Genomic DNA, 27,469 nt, shown 5'->3' with positions numbered 1-27,469 from the left:
GACCTATTCCCATGCTAGAACATACACATCTGTCAATTACGTTGTTTAAATCAAACTGTAACACTCATTCGTCTTTTCAAAATGACAGTCAATAACACAGGAAGCTCAGATTAACAGCGTTTTACTACTGTGCACCAGGAGGCAAATAACTATGCAGTACAAGTTTAGAGTTTTGTCTTACTCTATACAGGTAACAGCTGTATGAGTATTGTGTTTGCAATCATCTTTTGCACACCTTAATGATGTGGTCAGTCACAGGGCATTTACATCACTATAGTCCACAATATTGTATTCCTACAACAGTGCTAAGGTAATGCTTATTAAATGTTTTCCCATGAGGATAGCACAGCCTTGCGAGCCACATAGTCAATTAGAATGTCCTTCGGTAAATTCTGCTCTGTCAAGGTTCCAAGACTGTTCAGATCCGGTCGTCACTTCCTTTCCTAATAGGTTCCTTTGTCTCTCTGGTGAGCAGCTGTACTCTGTCTTAGATAGAGCTCACAAGGCCATCCTCCTCAGTGGAAGGATGACAGATATACCTGTACATACATTTATTATTCTCTAACCCAGCAGATGACTAATGCTGAATGACATACACCTGCTGCACTGGTTACTGCCAGGGTCAGGGTTCAATCACACTGCAGCTACACTACTGGCAATTACATGCATGATAAGCTCTACTGCCATATTGTAAAATAGAATAATATGCATTATACACTATTTGCTTCTAAACTAGCACGTCATATATATGTTTAAATATATATTTTGCTAACATTCTCCCTCCTTTGATTGCTTCTATTCTATCCAGAAACATATACAACATTATTTCATTCCCTAGCCTCTTCCTCTCTGAAACGTTTAACTAGGCAAGTCATTTGTTGTACATTTCAGAAAGGATTTCATTTTGTATTAACAAATACCACTACAGGTCTTGATACATAGTCTCGGTTACAGATACGTCGACAGAGTCCCTGACTAATACTTACATGCAAAGTATCCCACAACAGACACATGCTCCCAATATGAGCAGAACAACACAAATGGCAATCAAGATATTCAGTATGACTGAACCCCATCCACCAAATGGTTTGTGGAAATGGTTCGTCAGTGGGTTTGGGCCTGGTTCCGCCATGGATGACACCTGCTGTATTACCTCTAGGTGGGCGTTGATATTGACATGTTATGTGGTACTTAGACACAGCGGTCTTCTTTGATAAGCGCGCACGTACCAATTCTCGCCGCCAGGGTGCAGTCGTGCGCTATTACATTTTGTGACACAACAGTTCTCATTGCATCCAGTTCATCAGTCACAAGTTCAAGAGCGAAATGTCACATTGCTCATTCCTCTGACAGGTTTTGACAACTTCCTCTGTTCCCTGATTGATTTCACTACTCCACAAGATGGGAGTGTTCCAGCCCAGGATATAACGCTGTCACTCAAGTCCATATGAGTCAATATTCCTTTATCTCTTGCAGAAGAATGGATTTTCAGAACAGCTTCCATTTCACCCACTGGATTAGTAGGTTTCTCGACTGTGTTCCCAGTTCTTTGAGCTATATGTCTTATAGTTCGTTTCGTAGCCAGAGGCAATTGTGCAGTATGGCATGTGAGTGGAGCCAGATAACCCAAAAACAACTGCGGACCAATTCTCAGGTAACCATTGATATGCTTTTTCCCACAAACAAAATAACAATATTCTACTTTACTACTGATGCGGGTTAACTCTGCATGTAACATTTTCCTGTCTATAACAGAGGACTGTTTATACAATTCAGGATGTTTCTGCACATCTTTCCACGTTGTTCTCATGAAGCTTCAATACAAATCATGAATGGTGCTACAACTAGTACTGTGATCTTTGGCTGTTATATGACATTTGTAAGACACAGTTATGTTACAAATACTCCCACCAACTTGAACTGTATCATGTTTATGAAAACAAACAATTCCTTTTTGTGTAACAGGTAAGTACAGTGCCACTTTGTCCTGTGATCTCACAGAACCTGTATCAAAGTGTAAATGTTCACAAGTCTCAATCTATCCCCAAGGGGACAACATACATCGGAAGTCCTCCATATGATGTAGGTATGGCAGTACAAACACAGCAATTTAAAATGTTCATAGTCTGTACATGCACACGCGTCATGCCTAGGTATGTGTTGAAGTTTGGATGCCACTCTGTGGCCAGTTCATCACGTATCACTATTTGTATCTGTGTAGTTATATGCAGGTAAGGTCCCAGCAAATGTAAAGTCAACACAAACATGGTTAATAGGTGTATGATCAGTAGGACAGTAAACCAAATGTCTTTGGGGTTGCTTTGTATTGTTATACAGTCTGGCCGGGTGATTCAGTCTCTATGGTATATCAGCTACAAGATGTAAATCAGACTTGATATCCTTTACGGTTTGAAAAATGTGAGGTGAACCCAGGACGACCTCTCCACAAACTTTACTGCAGTAGGCGTTGCCAACAGTACCTGGTACAGACCTTCACACGTTGGACTCGGAAATTATCTTATTTGGATAACAGTGAAATACACACAGGATACTGGAGTCAGCTATCGTCCGGCCGCTTGCTCTTTATCTGTAAAAGACTTTAACTGCAAAACAGTGTTATTGGTTAACAATCCTCTCATGTCACCTGCTAATGAGCCATCGACCTCCAGCTCTGCAGGCATGACAGCTTTCCACTCTGGCACATGATATGCCATTCCAAATACTACCGAAGGGGGTCAAACACTTTACATTTGGAACTGTTGTCATGCTCAGCAATGCTAGAGGTAGACAGCAAATGCAACTTGTCTGGGTGTCACCCACCAACCTCCTCAACTTATTTCTCGGGATCCCATTGTGCGCGCCACCAGTCATGCTGACTGTGGGTTGTACATGCAATTTATATTCATGGAAATGCCAAATAATCTCCTACGTTGCTGAATTTTCTGGTTCACAAAATGTGTTCTATTGTCACTGTAGCTTCTTTACAGTATGCCAGATCTAGGGATACTTTATTTTACTGGGACCTTTGCCACTGCTGCTGCATCCGGATTCCTGGTTGGGAATGCTTCTACCCATTTTGATAATATATCTATAATCACTAAACAGTATTTCTTCCCTTCACATTTATTCAGCTGTATAAACTCCATACAAATAGTACGGAACGGTTATGGTGGTGTACGGAAACCCACTTCCTTCGGTTTAAATGCTCCCTGTGCATGATGTTTACTGCAAATATGACACGCTGCTCATGATGTTTGTATGTGGTTCCTAATTCCGTATGTTAGGGATATTCTGTTAACCAACTGTACCATCCCCCCTGTTGAGACATGGCTCTACCCATGGCTCAACACAGCCGCATATCTGAATACATTAGACGTTAATATTGGCTTTCTCACTGTGGATATGTACAGTCCGTCTTCAAGGATTGCTCCTCGTCATATCCACGTCTGCTTTTCTGCTTTCGTAGTTGATGTTTGCATTGTTTGTAACATTTCTACATCTAGAATGTCTGAGGATTGTCATTCCTCATTCAAAAAGACACTTTCTGACTGTGAGGCTGCTTGTTTTGCAGCTGCATCAGCTCGTGCCTTACCTTTCCTACTGTTATCCTGTTGCTTTGTATGAGCTGCACATTTACATTTAGCTACTTTAGTGGGTAACTGAATGGGATCTAATGCATTCAAGATCAATTGCGCATGATTGATCGGTTTACCGGTGGATGTTATCATTCCCCTATTCTTCCACTGCTGCTCATAAACATGCACTGTACAGACAACATACTGACTATCGGTATAAATGTCCACACATCAGTTTTTCGCTAGAGTACAAGCACGTGTTAAAGCTATCGATTCTGCTGCTTGAGCAGACACCTTATGCTGCAGGGGTTGGGCTTCTACAATCTCATTATCAATAACTACTGCATAACCTACTTGATTCTTTCCTGTAGGACTCTTTCTACATGATCCGTACACATAAACTGTCACCTCTGCATCATCTAAGAGTATATCAGTGATATCCTGTCTGTGTGGAGTTATTTCCTCCATTTCATATAGGCAACTGTGTGGTGTGCCATACACAGGTGTCGGACGTGGCGTTGATAGGTTTAATGTTGTACAGCGTTCAATCACCATATGAGGTTGACTCAGGGTATGGTCAAACAAGACAGATGTCTAGCCGGGTCAGGAATGCTATTTTCTCTTGCAGCAGAATGATCGCAACTGCATGAGACACTCTCACAGTGAGAGGGTGGAATAATAACATTAAGGCTGAGGCCTGTACTGCCATGGGTGCTGCAACAACTGCCTGTACACAATGTGGCACTGACCATGCCACAGTGTCCAACTGCGATGAGTAGTAAGCTATGGGGCGTTGCTTACTTCCATGCTGTTGCATCAAGACTGACGTCATATATCCCTGCTTACAATCTACAGTCTGACAACATCTGTTATGATTATTCAGGAGACCTAATACAGATGTTGAAGCTATCAATCATTTTAGTCTTCAGAAAGCTGTTTCTGCTACTGGAATCAGTGTAGTATATGTTGTGCTGCCATAGGTGTATTAAAGATTAAAGCAGACAATAGAGCAGATTCCAAAGCATTGTTTGGTAACCAGCTTTGACAAATGTTAGTCGGCCCAGGAAGGACATCATTCCCTTCTTGGTAGTTGGCTTGGGTGCTTGTGAAATTGCTGCCTTCCTATCGTCATGTAATGTTCTACCCTCCTTGGATACCACATATCCCAGGTACTTGACCTGTATTCTCTGTAGTTGCAATTTATGCTTGCTTAATTTATGTCCCTGTTCTGCTGAATATTTCAATAATGCTATTGTATCTTCCCTACATTGCTGCTGGGTAGGGGCCGCAAGCAGAATATCATCCACATAAAGTAGAACTTGACTGGTGGAGTAAACACTGGAATGTTGCTAGCCATCTCCTGTGCGAATATCGTTGTACTTTCACAGTATCCCCGCGATAGGCGGGTATGGCTGTATCTGTTACCCTGAATGTACATGCAAAACAATACGGACTATCTGGATGTATAGGTATTGAGAGGGAAGCATAGCTTATATGTACCACGGTAAGATACTTCTGTGGCGGGTTCATAGCATTCAATATAGTGTGTGGGTCTGGCACCATCGGTACCCTAGGTATTATTACATGATTTACAGCTTGTAAATCCTGTACCATCCGCCATTCCCCCTTTGCTTTTCTATCAGAAGATACAGGGGTATTGCATGGTGAATAGTGATTACTTTGTAGATGAGGAATTCCCTCTGTGACTTTACAGATATCTTCTGGTGTCCACGGTCTATACACTAAAGGAGTTGGGTCCTGGCCTTCCTGTCCTGCATGAGGGTTCGGTACTTCAATTAATTGACAGATATCCTCACTCTGTTCTAGTGACTGTCTTCTTACTTGAGTGTCCCTAGGTATGTTACGAGTTCGGGATGTGGTTTCAATAGCTTCTCTTACATTTGGTCGTTGTGATACCTCTGTTGCCACAGGATAACGTGGGGACTAGCCTGCCCTCCGCTTCATATCCTGGATGTGGTATCGGAGGTGGTAGGGGTGGGGGTCTGTCGCTACTACTGTATTATTATCTTCTTTGTGTGTATGATGCTTTCGCATTTCTAGTGTTCTGTTCCCTTCGGTTCACTACCTCAATCCACCTATGTGCTTGCGGATACCCAATTGTCGCTGTTTTTTCGCCTGCACATCTTAGGGTTGCCACCTTTTCAAATGCAGAAAGTGGGACATTAGTGTTAGGAACGTGTAATTTGGCAGGGCAAAACATACCCACGGCCAGTACTAAGGACAGCAATTCACATTTTGCCAGGAGAGCAACCTATTCTTGTAGCATTTGAGTTGCTTATTCTGTTTATTATGATATTTTGGTGTTTCAGATACAAAATTACTGTTTTATGCTACCATTTAAGAAGATATCTGAGAAATCTTTGTCCTAAGATATCAGGACATTTGTCATTTGTTCAGTTTGTTTGCAGGACACAACTGGCCAAAGAGGGACTGTCCCTCACAAAGTGGGACAGGTGGTTACCCTAGAACATCTGCATCACATTTTCAGTGATTCCAATGTTTCAGTAACAATATTTTGTCTAATATACCATCAATGTCATATTTATTACCCCATTTGCAGAATATCTCACATTATCGCTCTCTGCAATTGCATATACTTCACGTCACCCGTCAAACGCGGATCACATGATCTGTTTGTGCACTAATCTCCCATATCCTCTACCCGACTGTTACGTAACCCTTCTCTCGTACCACGTGGTATCTCCTTCCCTGTATCCACTGTAGTGTCTACAATGACTATTTACTCTACTCTGTGTTCCCCTGATCTATGTCCAGATTTAAAACTACTTGGATTGGTCTTCGACCTGCTATCACAACTGTTAACAGAAACACAATGTAGTCTGGTCCCTGATCTACAATAGAGACAAAGAGGCAAACCCTCCTTACCTGAGCCTCCTGTTTATGACTGCACGTTTTCTTCTTGGGATCCAGTTTTCCGCTTTTCAGCCACAGATCAGACAGTGGACAGCCTCTTTACACACAACAATTCAGTCGGAGGTCTTTTCACTCAAGAAGAACCATTTAGGCAAATTCTCCTGCGCAGATGTCTAACCACCCATGCACTCTGACCTGTAGCTTACCAAGGGAATTCCGGCTAAGAAAGACCACAATGTCAAATAAGTTGTTAAAACCAGACTGTAGAAATCAGTAGGCTTTTCTAAGTGACAGTCAATAACACAGGAAGCTCGGGTTCACAACGTTTTAGTAGTGTACACAGGTAGGCAAAATAATATACAGTCCAAGTATGAGAATTTTGTCTGACTCTATACAGTAAGCAATTTCTTTATATAGTGTTTACAATCAGCTTTTGCCCACCTTACTGACGTGGTCGGTCACAGGGCATTTCCATCACTATGGTCCGCAATGTTCTATACATACGTGGGTGCTGTGGTCATGCTTTTAAAATGTTTTCCCATGAGAATAACACAGCCTTGCAAGGCACCTGGTCAATTACAGTGTCCTTCTGTGATTGTAGGTGTTTCAAGGACCCTGGACTGTTCGATCGATAGTCAGTTCATTTCTTAATACGTTCCTTTGTCTCTCTGGTAAGGAGTTGTACTCTATCTTCGATAGAGCTCACAAGGCCATCCTCCTCAGGGGAAGGGAGGATGTTATGCATGTACATACATTTATTTTTCTGTAACCCAGCAGATAATTAATGCTGAGAGACATGGGCCTGCTGTACTGGTTACTGCCAGGGTCAGAGTTCGATCACACTGCAGCTACGCTTCACCAATTACATGCATGATCATTTCTACTGCCATATTGTACGGTACAATTCAATGCATTATATAGTATTTTGCTTCTAAACTGGCACTTCATATGTGTTTCTATATATATTTTTCTAACAACATCCATCCGGCCATATGCATGTTGTTCCGTCCTTTACCTTGACCGTGTGTATTTGGCCGTCCGGGCGCTACTCTCCACATGTGATGTCCCACCTTCGCGTTGTGTGCCTGTGGCACCCTGTTAGGACGTCCTGTTTGGTAGGCACATGTTCCGCTATATGTGTTTGACTTCTCTGCATAGCTAATCATCGATGCGGTGGTTCAACAACCCGACTTGTCCACATGTGTACAGTTATGTGTGCAAACCTATATGGTTTGGACGGGTACATACCACATGCGGGATGTACACATTCTGCAGACACATTCACATGCAGCCATTTCCATATCTGTACCTGAGGTGGGTTGGTGACATGTGGGGTACATATTTGCCCGCGTGGCACTGCCTAACACAATACTTCTTACCACATTTCAGGTATGCCCATTGTGTGTAGGTGTGTAGCTGCACAAGGATGCTAGCTGGTTTGGGTGCACAGGCGTACATGGGTGGGACTTACATGCTACAATGGGGCCATTGTGTATTACATCTGCATGCATGGGTTCTGCTTCTGGATATTACACTTAGTCATACGCCATCCTGTGTATGCGACAAACACGTTGCTGGGTGTGGGACATGTTGCTATGCACATGTTTGCCTGTGTTTAGGGTATCTTGGTTCCTTCCTGTTGTTATGTCGACACAGCTACCCGGCTGTGTACTCTCACTACTGCTTGTGATCATTATGGTTGACACCTTTTCCAATGCCCATAGTGGGACATCTTTTGTGGAAACATCGGATTTTGCAGGACAACACATATCCACAGCAAGTGGAGTTGACAGAACTTCACTTGTTTGCCATAATATACGCTTATTCTGTTAGCATTTGGGTTCCTTATTCAGTTTCTTATGCCATGTATGTGTTTCATATACAAAATATATGTTTTATGCTACTATTACAGGTATATTGGGAATATTTTTGGCAGGAAATCTCAGGTCATTTGCCATTTTTCGAGTTTCAAGGGACACAACTGTCCAATGAGGGACTGTCCATAGCAAAGTGGGACAGCTGGTAACCCTGGTGACCATGCCCATGTCGCTACTGGGGTTGCCACTTTTTCCAGTGGCCAAGGTGGGACATTTTCGGGACTCACATCAGATTTTACAGGCCGACACATACCCACGGTCACTATATAGCATAGAACTTCACTTGTTTGCCTAAATAAAAGCTTATTGTTGTAGCAGTTTGGTTGCTTATTCTGTTTCTTGTGACATTTAGGTATTTCAGTTACGGAAATAACCATTTCATGCAACCATTACATTAAATACGGGATATCATTATGTCCTACAATCTTAGCACATTTGCCGTTTTTAATATTTTTTATCGGGACACAACAGCCCATGGAGGGACTTCCCCTCGCAAAGTGGGACAGGTGGTAACCTTAGTCGCTACTCCTATGTCGGTGCGGCGCGCTGACATGCTGCGGTACACCTTCTCTGGGTATGCCCACTGACTGTGCATTGCGGGACAAACACGGTGTTACGCGTATCCTTTGTTCCTTGGACGGGTACACTTAGGGCTTCGTGGGTTGTATTTGCTTCTCCGTTTTGTTGGGACGGGTACTATGTTGCATACTCTACGTGCGTTTCATTCTGCATGGGCCCTGGCTGCTGCCATTACTATTATGGGCGGACCGTGGCAGTCAGCACATTAGGTTGCTCATCGCCTGCCGGCTTAGCCACGCATCTGGACGCATCCTACTTGGGCTCGCTCACGTACACTATGCACGTGTCTGTGGTTGCGGCGCGCTCTCATTACTATGCATATGGCGCTACTACGCCGACTATTCACTGCACTGCCGGCGCAGGCCTTACACCGGCCTTGCGCCGAGCTTCATGAATCCCGGGGAGTGACTTCAGAATTGTACTACAGGGGTGAAGATCCCTCACTTTGGAGATGGAGGAAGCTTTCATCCTGCAAAAACATGTGTTTTTACTGACCATTTTACCTTCAAATATTGCTTGCATTCCAATGATATTGCAATTTTATGATGACAGATTTGTGTGCCAGTCAAAAAACAGTGTCTGTCTCATAATGGAGCTGTACATTCCATTTTTTCTTGATTGCATTACTGCACATTTCATTAGGCAGTATTAGTTGCTGCAGGCATGGTTACTGCAAAGCATTTACTCCAAAGATGATTCTGATTTGTACTTATGTTTTTTCTGCATGTCTTTCCTGCTGTGTGAGTTCTGAATGAACTCTCAGCACTGGGTTCCTATTCTGTTCATGTGTTTCCCTGATTTTGATCGGTGATTTCTTTTCTCTCTTTATTTTGTATCACAGAGTTTGTAATTCAAAATAAACCTTCTTTCTTTTTATATCAATTGTTAAGAATCATAGCATCATAGGAGGTTACTAAGCTCATGGTCCCTGAGCCTTTTTAATGTCCAAGGGCTAGAACAGCTTTGATTTATGCCTGTCTTAGGGCATCTACAAACTGCCCCTGTTCATAACGGCTACAGGCTACAATCTTGGGTGAATTTGTGATTTCCCATACATTGGTCCAAATTGTCTTTGAATAGTCTTCAGAAAAGTCTGTTTCTCATGAATGGGGAGTCTGTTCCAGAGAAGGGGTAGTCTCTAAGACACACACCTGGCCCTCCAACATGTTTTGTTAATGTTACACACAAGGTTTGAATCCTTAGATTGTTTAATTCTAATCTTCTTTGTATTGTAAATGTATAGCACATACATAAGAACTGGATCACTGAATGCTTTGTAGGTTAGGCATAGATTGCCCCTCAGTAGTCTGTAGGAAACTGAATACAGGGACAAGGCTTTCAGGTGGTCTGCATAGGACGTATCATTTACAACCTGTATTCTTTTAGTGAGGAACCTCTATAGATGCTCCACCTGTTGAAAATGTCTGGTCAGGTAGATGCCAAAGGGCCCATTGTACTCGATTACTGACCTAATGAGGGTGGAGTATAGTAGGACCATGGTCTCCTTAGATCTGAATGTCATGCCTTTACTTATAAGGTGAGCCAGGTAGAAGGATTTTCTCACTATCATGGATAGGTGATCAAAGTTCAATTTACTGCCAACCTTAGTTCCCAAGTCCCATACCCTTTAATTTTATGTCCTTAATACTGAATTCTTTCTGTGATTTTTGAGTGATACTTTTTCAGAGTAATTACACAGTGTGCATGTGATAAGCACTTTCACTCTGGAACAATTTTACTTATACTCTAACATATTCACTCTGGTTGCTTTCTTCCAGTATATCAAACAAAAAAATTTAGATTGCTAATTTTCAGCACTGCAGATAGTATAGTAAAATAATACTCAATTGTAACTTGATTGAGTTCATACAGGTCCACAGTTGTTAGTACATCAGCCATGGAAAGGAGGCAGCATGATATATTGTTGGATTTTTAGCAGTTGATTCAATGTTTATACATTCCTTCAAGTAGCTGATAAGATTCAGCAAGGTACCTTGCAGTCAAGAAGTACTCCAAAAACTACCATCCTACTTTCCTGAGCAGTGCCATAGTTGGCTGATTTTTTACTTGGTATACCAAGTCCTGTTACTCTATGCTCTACTCCTTACCTTGCACTCTGCATGACAACAAAAAAAAAAATATCACTTATGCCATCTAGTACTACAGAGAAATTCCATGCCCCAATGGTCTACCCTGTCTCATGTCCACAAGCTCTGCATGAGAGCATTAAAAAAATAGATGCTCTGACCTGGTGCTCCTTCCTTCCTAAGGAGGAGTGCCAGGTCCTAAAGCCCTCCATTTCTCCTTCTGCCCTGCCCTGAGAGAGAGGAGCATTAAACTAAAAAAAAAAAAAAAAAAAAAAAAAAAAACAGATCCTGTCTCTTAATACCTTGTGTCAAGGGTGGCTGCCCCGTTCCGTTCACCCCACCCCTAGCTGCTCTTCATGTAAAGTACCAGCAAGAACTCTCTTCGGGACACAGAAACTGAGTCATTTCATTTTATAGTAAACCTCAGTTTCATTTGGACACAGAGCTCACTGTGCTAGTTTCAGTTTGAAATCTTTGTACCATTCCATGTTTTCAGAATGCTCTCAAATACTCCCTTTCTTAGGCTGCTATAAAAATCATTCTTAGATCCTAATTAAATTAAACCTCCTTTTTTCAAGCAGGTTCTGAGCTGTAACACTCCATCATGATTGAGCTGTGATACATTTTATTATGACTAGTACATGCCAGACCAAAATAGGTTTCCCACTCCATGACTAGAGAGACTTAAACCACTAGCTTCTCAGAATTTCACATGCTTCATTTCAGTGCCAGTGATTTTAAGTGTTATTGTAGCAACACTAATTGAATCATTGTGTAAGCAATCAATTTTATAATTCACACACATCAATGATTTGATTGCAAAGAGAAGGTAATGCTATACTTTGTCGCCATCCCTTCCATCCTTTATGACACCATGATGACACCATACATCCAGTTTGGCACAACAAAGTTAGTTACTGAACACCCTTAAAATGAGCCAACTATTACAGTAGGAAATCACAGCTGCAGGTAAACAGTCTCATCTCAAAGGACATATATCTTCCAGTGTAGTTACCCTTGTTTACTGTAATAATCAATCAACTACAATATTTTGTTGGTAGATGAAACACTTTACTTACATTTAAATATACAGACAGTACACTTTCTTGCATTTTACTTAAAATTAAATGTATTAACTTATTTATTTTACATTTGTTTACCAGGAGTGCCCGACCAGGCCAAAAAGGCCGGTTTTCAGCGGAGGCCCGGAGAGAAAAGCTTCAAGTTACATAGAGAACAGTATTAGAACAATTTTAAGAGAAATAGAAAGACAATATGTACAATAGGTTACATAGTAAACGTGGAATGGAAAATACAAATAATGATAAACAGTGATACACACATATTTCAAATTATATTTGTTTGTCCATCGATGCACACATAGCCAAAAACATTAACATATCCGTATTTATGGGATGTAGTGGTAGTGTAATCATATTAGACAATTTAGGATAAAAAATATATACAGTGATTAGTTGATGTGTTCCAAGGGAAAGAGTCATTGAGAGAAAAAGTTTGAGAGAAGTAATGCAGGATGAGCAGTGCTTGACAAATGTTTTGAGTGGTCATCCTGCTGTTGAACATGAGTATAGCCAGTTTTTAGTAAGATGGGCCTTGAGAAGATTTTTGAATTTGGAGGGGTAAGTTGTAGAAAGAATGGCCTGGGTAACTGAGTTCCATGTTTTAGACATGTTTTGAGTATAAGGCATCCCCATACTTATTTTTTGCTGTAAATATACAAACAGTAAAATTTCTTGCACATGGGGTGTTCAAACAAAATTGTAGAGTAGTTGTTTTCAGACATATACTACTAGTCCTACCCTGTCTGTTAACTAGACAATGGGAAATTAGCTACTGCTAATCTATAAATGGATTGAGTAGTTGAAGCAAATAGAGGCAGAATTATACAGAATATGTTTATTGTTCCTGGGAAACATATTTTCTCTTTCTTTCCCTGTTATTTCTCCTAATGCCATGCAAAAGATTCTTGCTGTTCCCAGTACTGTTCAGTACTTAGCAGAACACTCAAAACAGTGACCAATGAAGTTTTGGAAGTGCCACATTGCTTGTTTTTAATTTAGAAGGGAGTGCTGGAATAAACATTGACATATTTAGTTAGTCAACGGGGAAATAAAAAGACAGCAAACTAATCCAACATGCCTGCAGAGAGGTGCAGAGTCCACACCAACAATGTCTAATAAACACGTTCTTTAATATATACTTTTTTTAAAAACAATAAACATGTTCTAAAATGTTACACAAAGTGCTTTTCATCTCACCGGTGGTGATACTTTTTCAGGTAAAAACATTAAACAAATAAGAACGCTTAAATAAACTCAACATTCTGATCATTGTTCCAACAACCAATGAATGAAGTCTACCTATTACTCTTTAACTAATTGCTAATACGTGTGTTTTCCATGAGCTATCTATGCTTTGAACTACAAACTGAATTTATACTTGCAAGGAATCATAAAAGTGCATCACTGCCTTTACAGTAATATAATCTATTTACATCCCATAGTCTTAAAAACGTTTCTTACTATTAGAAAAAAAAAAAAATATATATATATATATATCTATATATATATATATATATATATATATATATATATATATATATATATATACATACACATGTGTGTATTTCAATATACATGTATAACATACATACATATGTATGTATTAAATATCCCGTTAAAATCATTGATTATTAAGACATTCTACACTGTTAAAAAGTATAACCATACATGATAGGTCAGACATTTGTGGATGAAAGCCTATATGCATACCAATGCACAAAATTACTTATAAAAATATATTGACTAGCAAATAATAAAATGTTACTACAACTGTAATTACAAAAGTCAGTGTTATACAACTCCAAGTAAGGTCGCCTAGATCAAATAAAAACTCAGTACCTTGTGTGATTAAGTTATACCCTTCATGTATAAACACACATTTTTTTTTACTGGTAACAAACAGGCACTAAATAATCATTGAAACCTACCATTGTGCTTACTTACCAATTGTTACCTCAACACGTTTTTAAGTTTAATATACATGTGATGGAAAACACTTCATTTAGCCCAGGAAATGAAGAATCTTTTGTCCTAAGCGGCCAAAATCAGTTCTAATCTTTCCATGAATAGGGTTATGGGCCTCCTCTCACATCAGGGATAATACCATCTATTGCCTTGAACTTAAATATGTGATCCACCTGTTCTTGTCTATGTCTACTCAAAGCATTCTCTAAGTTGCCCTTCTTTATTTGGTACAGGGGTTCATAAACTCTTTCTCTAAACTTCCTGGGATAAATGAAATTTATTCCATCACATGTATATTAAAATTAAAAAAACTTGCTGAGGTAACAATTGGTGAGTAAGCACAAGGGATTACAGAGTTTCAATGCCTATCAAATGGTCCGATCTACTCCATCAGATGAAGGCACAAAAGGTGAAAGTATTCCCATATTCTTCAAAAAAGAACAAAAATCATTTCATCTCCAGACAGGTCCATCTTACTATTATAAAAATCTTATCAGATCACAACTGACTATAGTACCTCCTCTATGTACCCCTCTTCTCAATACTTCATATCTAACCAGTATGGAGTTTCTCTGCATTAAGCCAAACACAATTCACCTTGGTAAAATTGACTACCCCTCCATTAACTGTGAGACTTATACATCCCCTGACATGTATACCTGGAAATCTTTGGACTTCATCAATAGAAAATTTCTGGACCTAGAGCGGGGGCAGTAACATCCTGGACTTGGTCCGTACTATTAATGTGCAGCTTGGCTACCCACCAACCATAACTTCCTCCCAGTTCAAATTGGAGCACAAATCAGTCACATTCACCTTAAGACTGAAGCTGGAAACATCTTCCAGTACATCAGTATTCAGAGATATGCCAAGGCTAATCTACTAAAACTGATTGATGGCCTGGCTAAATTCAAAAGCCCCTTCCAATCTTGATGACACCTCTATGTGGAATCATTTGCTATGAAATTCGTTGTACATGTAAATAGCTGCATAGACACATCTGACCTCTCACAGAAGTAAATCAAACACTAAGCAGTCTCAGTAGCACAACAGGCAGCACACTCATCTTTAGTACTGAAGGCCAAGGGTTCTATTCTCACACCAGGTAGATAGACATGTAAATAGCTGCATAGACACATCTGACCTCTCACAGAAGTAAATCTAACACTAAGTAGTCTCAATAGCACAACAGGCAGCACACTCACCTTTAGTACCGAAGGCCAAGGGTGCTATTCTCACACCAGGTAGATAGATTGCTGACACTGCTATGCAGCATAAGGAGGTGGTGGACTTCTGAGTGCTGGTAGCAGTTTAGTTGGATGTAAAGGATCCCACAGGAGCTATGGAAAGGTTAAGGGAAGGTCCCTGATGCCTAGGTCAAATTTCCCTTACTATTATAAATACCACATCAGGCCTACCCTGAAAAGAGGACACTTATCTGGTTAATAAAGAATAAATAAATGTAAAAATAAACTCTTATGTTAGAACCCTAATATAAAAAGCTCTAAAAAATAAAAAAATAACACATTGCTCACAAAAATAAATTTAAGTCTCAAAATGCCAATCTTGTTCTAGCTAAACTTAATAAGGAACTTCAGATCCTGTTCAAATCACCCAAAGGTAAAAATATCTAGCCAGGCAAAGTATAATCACAAAGTCTTATCTAGCCATGTTACAAATTTCATAAAGAAGGCAAAGCACTGTACAGAGCTAATAGTAATATCACATGCTTGGACCCAGAGATCATAGCCAGTCTACAAGCAGACAAAACAGTTTCAAACTTCACTTTCTCACCCTCCTACATTTTCAGATCAGATACCTGTATCTATACCCCCTCAGATCTCTGAAGAGCAAGTCCTCATGGTGCTATCCAGGGCCAAGAGCAGTACTTCTGTGGGGCTGCATAACATACCTGGCTGCCTACAAGTCAGCCTGAAACATGACTTGTCAGACCCTCTACAGAAGTTATTCAATATTAGCATACAAACAAACTTTGTGCTGGATTAATGTAAGATGACAATAGTCATCCCCTTGCACTAACTACCCAGCCTCATCTGTAAGGCTATGGAAAGGACCCATTATGGAATTAGTAAATAAGAATGTAGGTAACCTGCAAACTCTCAACCCAAACCAGTTCGGATTAGTCAAGGGCAGATCCTGCCAACATAACCTGGGTGATTTCTTTCAGTGGGTTATTGAAGCAATGGATAAGGGCAGATCAGTGCACATCACATATCCAGGCTTCACAAAGGCATTGAACACCATCACACTCTCTGTTATCATAGACAAACTCCCCCATGTAAGTGAAAATCCCTATATAATTCATTGGATAGCAAACTGTCTCAAAATATAACCCGGGAAATTAGGATAGGTGTCTCTACTTCCTCCAAAAGACCTGTCACTAGTGCAGTACGCTAGAGTCAGTCTTTGGGCCATTACTCTTTGACATTTACTTCCGGGAGGTGAAAGAAAATGTAAGGAGTTTATGGCTGGCCAAGTCTGTAAACAACTATAAACTTGGTGCCATCATAATGGCCACAGGAGACACCAACAGCCTTCAAAGGGGCCTTTCCCAAACATCTGGTGTCAAAATGTAAGCTAAAACTAAATGCCAGTTCATGGAAGACAATGAGGATATAGAGGTTAGTAACCACTTTAAACTATATTTTAGACTGCAATTATGATCCATTTGTGGATACTGGCAAAGTACAAGACAATTATATAGCAAAAGGTGAGCTGAAAGATGTTTTACCTAACTTGGAGGAAAAACTTAAAGAAAAACAGAGCCCTTGTTAATGAAAACAAGTAATTTTAATGGTGTCTAAACTTGTGCATTGTTCCAAAGGGCTTCCACTTTTTAAAGTCCAAACAGTGTCTCTAATACAGATATATTTTTGACACCTTAATAGAATTTTTTTAACAACAGTGGACTTGAATTTCTCCATCTATTGATACACCAAGTAGATGGTGCAATGGTAGTGTTGTTGCCTCACAGCAAAGGGCTCTCTGGTTTGGGTCTCAGCTGGGGTGTCTTCTGCATGGAGTCTGTATGTCCTCCCTGTTTTTGATTTGGCATAGTGGTATGTTGCTCTGACTGTAGTGCACAGGTTCCTGAGTTCAAGACTTGGCAGTGAAATGCATGGTGGTAACACAACATTTGATTTGGTAAACTGCTGATATGGCATAGCAACACTGTGATTCAAGAGGTTTGTAAGAATGTTCTTAAGGTAGACCAGAACATTCAAAGACTGCTTGGTGAGTTCCCAACTATGCATGCAAATTACAAAATTATTCTTCAAACTGTAGAAAGGTTTAAAACAACAGTGGCATTGTGTAAATCAAATAAAATAATGAAAGACAGTGTGGCTTATGAAAAAAGAATGGCATACATCAACTTTGTTCCAAATTATCGCAGTAACAAGATCAATACGTTACCACAAGTTAGGCAGACAGACAAACCATATAACAACCAATAGAGAATGGAGAAATGAGGAAGGAAGTGATAATATGAACAGGAAGGATGATGACGTCAGTCCTGAAGCCACCACAGTTGATTTTACTGTAAGAGACAGTTGAACTGAAGCTATATTCACTAGGCCAAAAAGCTTGGCCAGAGGAAAGGGGGGTGCTTACTACAACAACCATTTAACTGTGTGTAAACAGAGGAAGAAAACTAACTCATTAACCAACTAAGGTATTCAGTGAAAGTTTTAACCTGTCTAATACTGTTTTTACACCTTCACAACTTAGTGTTGGAACTAGGGTTAAATTTTGTCCCTACCAGTAGAGTGGATATTAGAAAAATGATATTTGATTTAAAACATTATACACATAAATTTAACTTAAATTATGTCCTGAAGAACATAGACTTAACAATTAATGTTTTTTTTTAAAAAAACTTCCACTGTTAATCCTGTCTTAAGTAGCACTTCAAATGTTTTTGAAAAAAATGTGTGAGAAAGATTAAATACGAAAGCTAAAACACGTTGTTCAATTTAAACAAGAATGAAAGAATGGCTCTGAATGACTTAAACAATGTTAATGTGAGATATATGAAAGTGGACAAGGGTGGGGGACTGATGATTATGGGTAAGGAAAAGTACATTATGGCAATGAAAAATATGTTAAATGAAAATGAGTACTTAAAAGTTACAGCTGGAGAAGTTTGGTCATGCTATAATTATAGTTCGTCTTTTCTATATGAATGCGTATGGATGGTGCTATTGATTATATACTATTTTATCAATAGAGAAATCAGTTTTGGGTGTTTTTTTTGGAATACCAAAAATCCATAAGGATCCAGTCAGCCCACCCTTTAGGCCAATTGTATCAGCCCCCAGTTGTGTAATGGATAAGTATTTCCTTGCTATAGGGATTTTGTTGTTTAACCTTGTAAAGGCGTTAACCTCCTTCATAAGAGATTCATGTGACATTTTAAATAAAGTTGAGAGTTCATGAATAATTATGATTTCAAAAACAAAAAATAAATGTTTTTGTTACTGTAGATATATGTTCACTTTTTATGAGCATTCCTTAGTCTATAGGTGTTGAATATGTGAGAAAATACTTAAATAAGTTTAATACCTTAAAGAATGACAATATTGAATTTTATTGCATCCTGTTGGAAATGTTATTGGAAAATCATTATTTTATGTTTAATAACACTTGCCCTATATGGACAGACTCAAAAAAACTCCAACTATTCTTTCACATTGCCTACTTAGAGGTGATCTCTGCTTGACTTACAAAGCCATGTCTGACCCAGCTCTGTTAGAAATGCTACATCTAAAGAAATCCCAATCCTCCAAACCAGATGCTCCAGAGACTTCAACCTCACTACCACAATCAACAGAACATGATGGAGGGACAGGTTCATAACCCAGAGAATGCCCATGCTATGGTATAGACTTCCTGTACATGTCAAACAGAGCACCTCACTGGCCCTCTTCAAGAGAAATCTTGATAAGTGGATGGGAAATAAAAAATTCACCCCGGGGATAACTCCAGTGGCTCTACTTGACAGAAGCACTGGGAACTAATGTCGGGTGGCACGATGCCAGGGTAATCCTATGGGCTTACACACCTATGAACCTATATCTACAGACAAGTTAGAGGAGTGGCTGTGGGTTCGGCTACTGCCCATGCATTTGCAAATTTAGTTTATGGATGGTAGGAGCATGAACTGATTGATCCCATGACTACTTTCCACAAAATTATAACAGATCTGTGGATGATTTATGTATGATTATAAAAGGGAATATGCAAGATGCCGTCTCCCTGGTACATACTTTAAATGAAAAAAAAAAGTGTGTGGCCGCCACACATGTTAGAAGTCAAACTTCTGTAATGAAATCTGAAAATGAACACACACGGTTTTCCAAGTAAGTAGATTTTCACACTTCTCCTTACAGAAGTTTCACTTTAAATGCACATGGCAGCCATGCACGTGTTTTTTTATTTTTGCTCTTCATTTGAAGAGCTGAGGGGGTGGGGTTACTTGTTTGATGAACCAGCTATGCTTCTGCTGAAGCAGGGTCATTATGCCTTTATAGGGCCCAGAGATTTGCCTGAGAGACACTACAGCAAACCGCTTTGCTTTCTTGGTAGTTATAAGTTTTGTTAGGAGTGGACCCATTATATACTGTACTATGGGTTAGTACAGCATTAATAGCAGATGCAGCTTTACTCTGTTCAGACTCCCAGCATGGCCAGTTGCTACTGCAAAGTGCTCAGCTGTGTTTTCAACACAAAACCAGTTGGATTAACCATCTGGTTTTGTGTACTGTCCCAGTAACTGTCTAGGAAGATAATAAGACCAGACTTATTTGAACACTGATAGAGGTACTGTGTTTTGTTTTACTTCCTTTGCTGATATGGAGTTTATCATTGCATGCTAAGGAATACAATTGCATTAAATAAATAAATGGAATAGTCATTTTTTTAAGCTATATTGTTAACTGCACTTCTCAGAAAGCTTTAAAAGTAGACTAGCTACTTATTCTACTGCATTTCTGGCTCTTAAATCATTTTTCAGTTGGGTACTTGCCTTGCTTTATTTTAAAAAGTTTAACTAGCTAATTTTGTAAAGTTTTAAATTGCATTTACAGTTTAGGGCAACACACTCAAGTGCATTAGCCTTTTCTGTGTTTATTAACTGTATTATTGCATTGTTTAGACTGTTTTAAACAAAAAAATCCATCTTATTTGCTCATTTCCCACCTTTCCTAGCCAGTACAGTTCAGATCCCAGGCTTTGCTGGTTTCAGGACCTCAGTTTCTGTATTCAAAGCTATCCAGACCTTGCTGTGGTAGAGGGAAGTCCTACTGCTTACCAGTGAGAGTGGTGAGCATTGTACTGCCTATCCAATGCTAGAGGGGTGGTTTCCAGCTCTGAAATTTTTATTTATTTATTTATTTGCATTTGTTGACTGGGCTAGTCTAACTGGATATATGTCCATTTTCAGTAGAGGCCCAAGGAGAAAAGCTCCAACCAGTAGCAGAGACAAGTTTACAATATACAGTAAAAAATTACATCTATTTAAAAACACATTGTTTAATTTGAGGATAAGATACTTATAAAAAAAAGAATTCCAAAAAATATAACATTGTGTTTTGTTTTTTTTATAAAGCTGTGGAGAAGGAAAAGTTGAGAGTAGAAAAGAGGTTTAGAGGTCAGAGAGGGTTCTATAAGGGAGAGAGCAGTGAGTTATCAGATGCTGGTTAAAGTTAATTTTTATCAGGTGGGAGTAGATGCAAGAAAGGAAAGAATAATAGGAACCTGGTTCTGGTGTAATTCTTGTATATTGGGTCTAATCAATCAGGGTTGGAGCAGGGACAAAGCCAACGATTCTTAAGATATTCTTTAAGATGCTTTTTATACAGTTGAGTGGAAGCAAGAGAGGAAAGTTCACTAGGGAGTTGATTCCAGCTTTTTCCCCACTGTGTTGGAGAAGAGCGAGTCCCCTGCTTTGTTGTTAGATTTGACAGAAGAAACTAGAAATTTGTTAGCTGAGCGAAGTGTAGGGAGATTTTTGTAGGGGTGATTAGATTAGTAAGGATTGGGGTATTATTAGGGTGATAGAGTATTTTTTGGGTGATAAGTTGCTGATAGAGTAATTTGTTATCCAGTTGTAGTTGTCCCAGTTGTTTGAGGTTGTGACAGTGGTGTGTTCTATAGGGGGAACTGGTAGCAAATCTGGCTGTATTATTATAACAGGTGGAATGTTTAGTAATGTTATTTCTAGACAGATTAGTATAAATTGCAGAAGCATAGAACAGGATAGAGGATAGGTGGGTCTGAGCAATAGTAATTCTCGCTGGGGGGTAAGGAAGGGTTTAAGTCTGTAGAGGGAGCCTAGATTTTTGTTGACAGTTTTTATTGTTGAGTTACTATGGTCATCAAAGCTAAGGGTGTTGTCAATTGTAACACCCAGTAAACGGGTTGTGGTGTCAGGGACTATATCTGTGCCATTGTTGGAGGTTATTATGAAATTTGGTAGAGGTGGCTTAAGAGTAGGAGCAAAGAGTAGCAGTTTTGTTTTTTTAGGGTTCAGAAGGAGGCAGTGTTGCATGAACCAATTTTCAACACTGTTTAATACTGTTTGGGTCTGGAATTGGAGAGAGTTTATGGACTTGGCAGAGCAAATTAATGTTGAGTCATCAGCATATTGAATGCAAGTGGCTTGAGGAATTTTGATATGTAGATTGTTAATAAATAATGAAAAGAGAAGTGGACCTAAATGGAGCCTTGAGGTACTCTGATGTTCACAGGGAGGGAATAGGATAAATTGTAATTTTATTGGCCATTTAGGGCTGATTTCTATCCCTTTTAACTTTCTGGCTTAAAAACGCATGTTTCTGCATTTTTGTGCATCACTCAGTGCCATGGGGCTATGGTTAAACTTTTCCCACTACCACAATGTCTGCTCTTCAAAATTTCCCTTAGAATTAGCTTGTTTCTGAGTAGTAGCACTACAGTCTGAATCTCTGTGACTAGCACTTGCTCTAAAACCTGCTGGAAAGCACTAGGAAGCCTTAAAGGACAATAATGAGATATCCAAGCAGATTGCTCAACCTGCTGTCTCTTTTAGTCCCTGTTAGTTGATACAGCCTCAAAAAGTCAGAACCGCAGCTTTAAAAAGTAAACCACTCAACTGTTTTACCTCTTAGACTTACTACCTTTCCGTACTGTTTTCCTTTCACTTTGAAAACCAAGTTGAAAATTCTCTAACTGGCGCTTAAATGATGATGTCACATCTTCCAGAGCTCTTGCTGTAGTTACAGGGACATTTCCTCCCCCAAAGTGATGTAAGCACTGCCTGATTTGCATGCTCTGTAGAAGAGCCAGTAAACCTCCCATATTGTGATGTCAAAGCTGCCTTGCCCAGCCCACTCTTAATCTAATAAAAACTAGCTGGTGCTATGTGGAGCTACTTTTTATTGCAAGGGTATCCTGTCGAGTGCATTCATTGGAGGGACTTCTGGAAAGTTTGGATTGCCTGCATCTTCTCCTGAATTTTTGTACTTCATTGGTAAGGTAAGTCTTGAGAGCCCATTTGTATGCAATCCTAGCCATGAAATTTAGGGATCCCAAGTTTCCCAGTGCATAGTGATATAGTTATGCTTTCTGTTTGTGAGGGTACCTACCACATGCTTCAATGTTATATACTGGTGCAGACTTTTTATAGCTTAGCCTAGTTCTTTTGTGTTTGTTTGCTACTGCTGGGTTATGTTGATTATTGTCACTGCTGCTGCTCAGTTCTGTTTTGTATCTAATGTTGGTGTCTTCATTCTCAAATCAACGCGTGTTTGTGTATGTGTGTGTGCGTGTGTGTGAATGCAAGCTAGGGGCAAGTGTGTGTGTGTGTGTGTGTGTGTGTGTGTGTGTGTGTGTGTGTGTGTGTGTGTGTGTGTGTGTGTGAATGCAAGCTAGGGGCAAGTGTGTGTGTGTGTGTGTGTGTGTGTGTGTGTGTGTGTGTGTGTGTGTGTGTGTGTGTGTGTGTGAATGCAAGCTAGGGGCAAGTGTGTGTGTGTGTGTGTGTGTGTGTGTGTGTGTGTGTGTGTGTGTGTGTGTGAATGCAAGCTAGGGGCAAGTGTGTGTGTGTGTGTGTGTGTGTGTGTGTGTGTGTGTGTGTGTGTGTGTGTGTGTGTGTGTGTGTGTGTGTGTATGCAAGCTAGGGGCAAGTCTCTGTGTGTGTTTATAGTGTATCATTTTGTTAGCTATTTAACCAAACAGGAAGGAAAAATAAGTGGGAGTTCGATGCTTTGCAAAGCAGTGATTATTCCCAGTGCAATGGAGTTTGGTTCTAAATTTGACAGGAGTGCAACAAAAAAGTCTCCCACTGTAAGGAAGGAAAGGCTGACAAGAAAACAGTACATTAGTCTGGTCACCTGCTGTGAGCTGTCAATCACATGCAGATAATAGATGAAATTACCCATAGCTCTTTGACAGCTAGGGAAGGTAGGTGTGAAGGGGGAGGGGAGATACCTTGAAGAACTAGATTTCAGCCTTCACAAAAGAAATCAATTTAGCATTTCTAAGAAGAAAGAGCAATAAAATGCACTTTTCACTTCTGTTCTGTAGCATTTGCACTGCTTGTGTTTGAAGTAGTCATTGAAAAAGGATAAGACTTTAACCAAAGGTAGGTGACTATAATACAGCAGTTAATACCTGTAAAATATGTGCACTGACATGAGCTATAGGGAAAAAGTGGCAGACATGATACAATTGTTTGGAGACAAACAGAGTGTTCTGGGATACTTAGTGGCAGACTAAACAATTAGAATTATTTCAAGATGCCAGACCCCATGTGGTCGGAGTCAGAAATTGCATATAAAAATATCTAAAAAGCTCTAAATAGTCCCAGAGTGGTGTTAAAATGTAGGAAACACCAAACCATGATGAAATAATGATGAAATAAACATGTTTTTTTTTAGTCTGGGGTGTGGTTCTCCTTTAAACCGATACAGGCACTCAACTCTCCTTGTTAATAAGGAGAAATTAACTGTAGGCACTAAACAGCCTATAATTGCAAAGTATCTTGCCAAGGTAAGGGAAAACAGCTCTTGTATATTTATTTATTTATTGACATTTGTTAACCGGGTTGGTCCAGCTGGGCCAGAGGCCTGTTTTCAGTGGAGACCCGAGGAGAAAAGCTCCAGTTACATAAAAAATTAAGGCTTACATGGGTAACAAAATATCAAGTAGCAATACCAAGAGACACTCCCAAAACATGTTAGAACAAATGTGAACATAATCAAACATATTTAGATTACCCTAGGTAAAATTCACAATGAAATAAATAGATGAACTATTTTTGATATATTTACAAACAAGTTATGTACAAGTGATCAAATTTATTGCCTAGGCTTCCTAGGAAGGTATATTTGCTTATAGGAGCTCAGAGTGAAGAAGCACCAGTAGATAAGGGGAAATTAGGTAGGTTATAAGCAGGGACAAGATTTGGTGTTGAGAAGGTGAAGTCTGAGTTCCTTTTTAAAGTGTGCAGGGTGTATGATGGAGCGTATGTGTAGAAGAAGTTTGTTGCAAGTGTGGGCTACTGAGCAGTTGCATAGTAGTTTGCCTGTGTTCTTCTTTGGATGATCTACATTCAGAAGTTGCTGTTTTGAGGTGTGGTTGGTTCTAGAAGGGATGTAGGTAGATAAAAAAGTAGTGAGAGCTGGACAGGAAGAAAGTCTGTATAGAATGGAGTGTATAACTTGAAATTGAGAAAGTAGCAGTAGTTGAGGGAATTCGTGCCATTATAATGAGTTCAGAGCAAGGCAGTGATGGGAGTTGTAGGGGGATTTAGTAATGAATCTTGCAATTTGTGGTAAGTTTGTTGCAGTTTGTTCAAGGTAATAGCTTGTATATTGGTTAGTAATGGGGCTGTGTAGAGAATTGTGGGGAGGAGGAAGGACTGTGTTAGGGAGAGTCTAGCATTTGGAGTAAGAAATCTTTTGTTGTGATAAAGCAGGCCAAGTTTCTGGTGTGTTTTGTACTTTACAAAAGAAACACCAAACCAGGCATGCCCAAGGGTCAGCTACCGGTGATTTGTCATGTCCACCTGGTGAATCTGGGCATAATGGGGCAATGCAGCAATTGCCTCATGTACACATTCAACCCACTCCTCCTACCACCCAACACTTCAACCTGCGAGAGATGCGCTTATATAGCCAAACTGGAAACAAAGCTCTTTCCAGCCAAGATTGCGCTAGATAGTCAAGAGGAGAAGGTTAACACCTGCACTACACCTCAAGCAACAAATAGCCCTTCAAAACCCACAACACCAACACCCACACATAGTAACACTAAACCCACATATGCGGAGGCTCTTAACATTAACCTGCCCAAGCAGCAAGAACCTCCAAAGCTGAAACGCAAACAAACACCAATCACAACCAAAGTGACTCATAGCTCAAAACAGCAGTGTGCCACCCAACAACAGCCCCTAAATCAAGACAACGTACCTAACACTTTAGTTATAGGTGACAGTTAGGCACACTGATGTCCCACTCACCAGGCTAAACAAGAAGAAAATGACTGTCAGCTGCCTGTCGGGAGCCAGGATCTGCCATATAACACATGCACTCAAGTCACTCCACAACAAGTACAAATACAATTCTGTCATTGTCCGTGTTGGAGTGAATGTCTTGAGATGTACCTCCTTGGACTACATGAAAAGAGACACTGAAGAGCTCTCAGATCATGTGACCCAGGCAGATATGACCCTAGACCTGAGTAGCATCCTGCCTTCACCCAGCACGTTTTGGTGGGCTTTTCCAGCTATTGAGAACTCAGCACAGCTCCTCGTGGTGGCCAGCAGTGTTCCTCTAGCAGCAGAGACCAGAAAAGACTACCTTTCCAGATTTTAAGTATTTTTCTTGGCTTTTTCGACTTTTTGTGCCTTTCGACTACTGTTTCTGCTTATTTTATCAAAGTTTGCACTGTTTTTTCTGTGTTTATAAGCTAAAACTGTTTACTGCACTTGCTAGTTTAAGTTTTGCCTAAAAGTTAAACTACAGGCTAATACACTCAAGTGTACTAGCTTTTGATAGCATTTAATCGAAAATCATAGCATTTATTGTGTTTTCTGCTTTTCTGTAAAAAAAAACTTGAAAAAAACAAAAAAATATCCTTGCTTTCCATACTTTCCTAACTAGTGTTCCAGAGACCAGATTTTGCTGATCCCTGGGCTTTGTCTTGGTTCCTGTTTTCTCCATTTTCCTTGTTTGGTCAAGGGGTAGTTTCTTTACTCACTAGTGGGAGTAGGGAGTACTGAGCTGCCTGTTTGTCCTCAGAGGAGTGGTTTAAGGCAGTAACTTGTAGTTTATTGGCCATTTTGGGTAATTTCCTGTCTTTTCCAGCCCCCTGCTATAAAGCACGCTTTAGCGTGCATTAGCGCGATTTAGCGCGGAGTTGCCACTGTTGCACACTAGGGCAGCACCGGTTAAGCAGGTTTAAACAATTCGGGCTACCTAAAATCCACTCTTCAAATTTTCCCTTGAAACTACCTTCCTCGACCTATACTACTGATCTAATCAGCGTATCCTATAACTAAAAAGATCATCTCTACTTGACTCTAAGTAGACTATTCTCTATCTGTTAAACCTAGCACTTGCTCCTACAGTACTTATTACCTTGATACGGCACTCTTATAGATAGCACCCCAAAAAGGCAACCCCCCATTTCTCGGTCACCCACATCCCCCGGTATCTTTTTTAAAGTTTTTTGTCTATCCTTCTAGCATGTCGAGGGATCAGTTGCTAGTGTCCTCTCCTGCTCAGCTGGTGAACCTGGGAATATTGAGGCAATGTTACAATTGCCTCATGTACACAGACAACCCTCTCCTCCTTCCACAAAACACAAATACATGCGAGAGATGCAACTATACGGCCAAACTGGAGGCTGAGCTCTCTCAACATAGGACTGGCAAGACCAGTCAGGAGGAGAAGGTTACCACACACACTATAGACCCAGTCTCACATAGTACCATTACAACCTCAAATCATACACATAAACACACAAAGACATACTCGGAGGCTCTGATCAAAAATCTACCAAAACAGCAGAGGCCACCAAAGCAGACACCCAATCAACCACCACCTCAGAACACAACACCTGCAACACATAGACCTCACAGTCAGAGTGTCAAACAGTCACAGCCCTTAAGGCCAAACACAATGCCAGACACACTAGTCATTGGTGACTCCATAGTCAGACACACTGACGTCCCGCTCACCAGACTGAGTAAGGAGAAGGTCACAGTAAGCTGTCTGTCGGGCGCTAGAATCCGCCACATAACGCAAGCACTCAGGTCTCTCAACAGCAGGTACAAATACGACTCAGTCATTTTCCACGCTGGTGTAAACGACCTGAGACGTACCTCCTTGGACTACATGAAAAGAGAC

The 27,469-nt window shown here is 40.1% G+C and overlaps 1 protein-coding gene across 1 annotated transcript in view; it reads right to left on the bottom strand.

Moving 5' to 3' along the window:
- Nucleotides 1-27,469, bottom strand: part of LOC122804650 (ADP-ribosyl cyclase/cyclic ADP-ribose hydrolase 1-like) — a 359,461-nt gene that overhangs the window by 297,919 nt on the left and 34,073 nt on the right. The gene's annotated exons all lie outside the window — the stretch shown is intronic.

The sequence above is a fragment of the Protopterus annectens genome, chromosome 6.part0 (assembly GCF_019279795.1).
Source record: "Protopterus annectens isolate FY-2018-M chromosome 6.part0, PAN1.0, whole genome shotgun sequence".
NCBI classification, from domain to species: domain Eukaryota; kingdom Metazoa; phylum Chordata; order Ceratodontiformes; family Protopteridae; genus Protopterus; species Protopterus annectens.
This window is presented reverse-complemented; position numbering and strand designations above follow the sequence as displayed.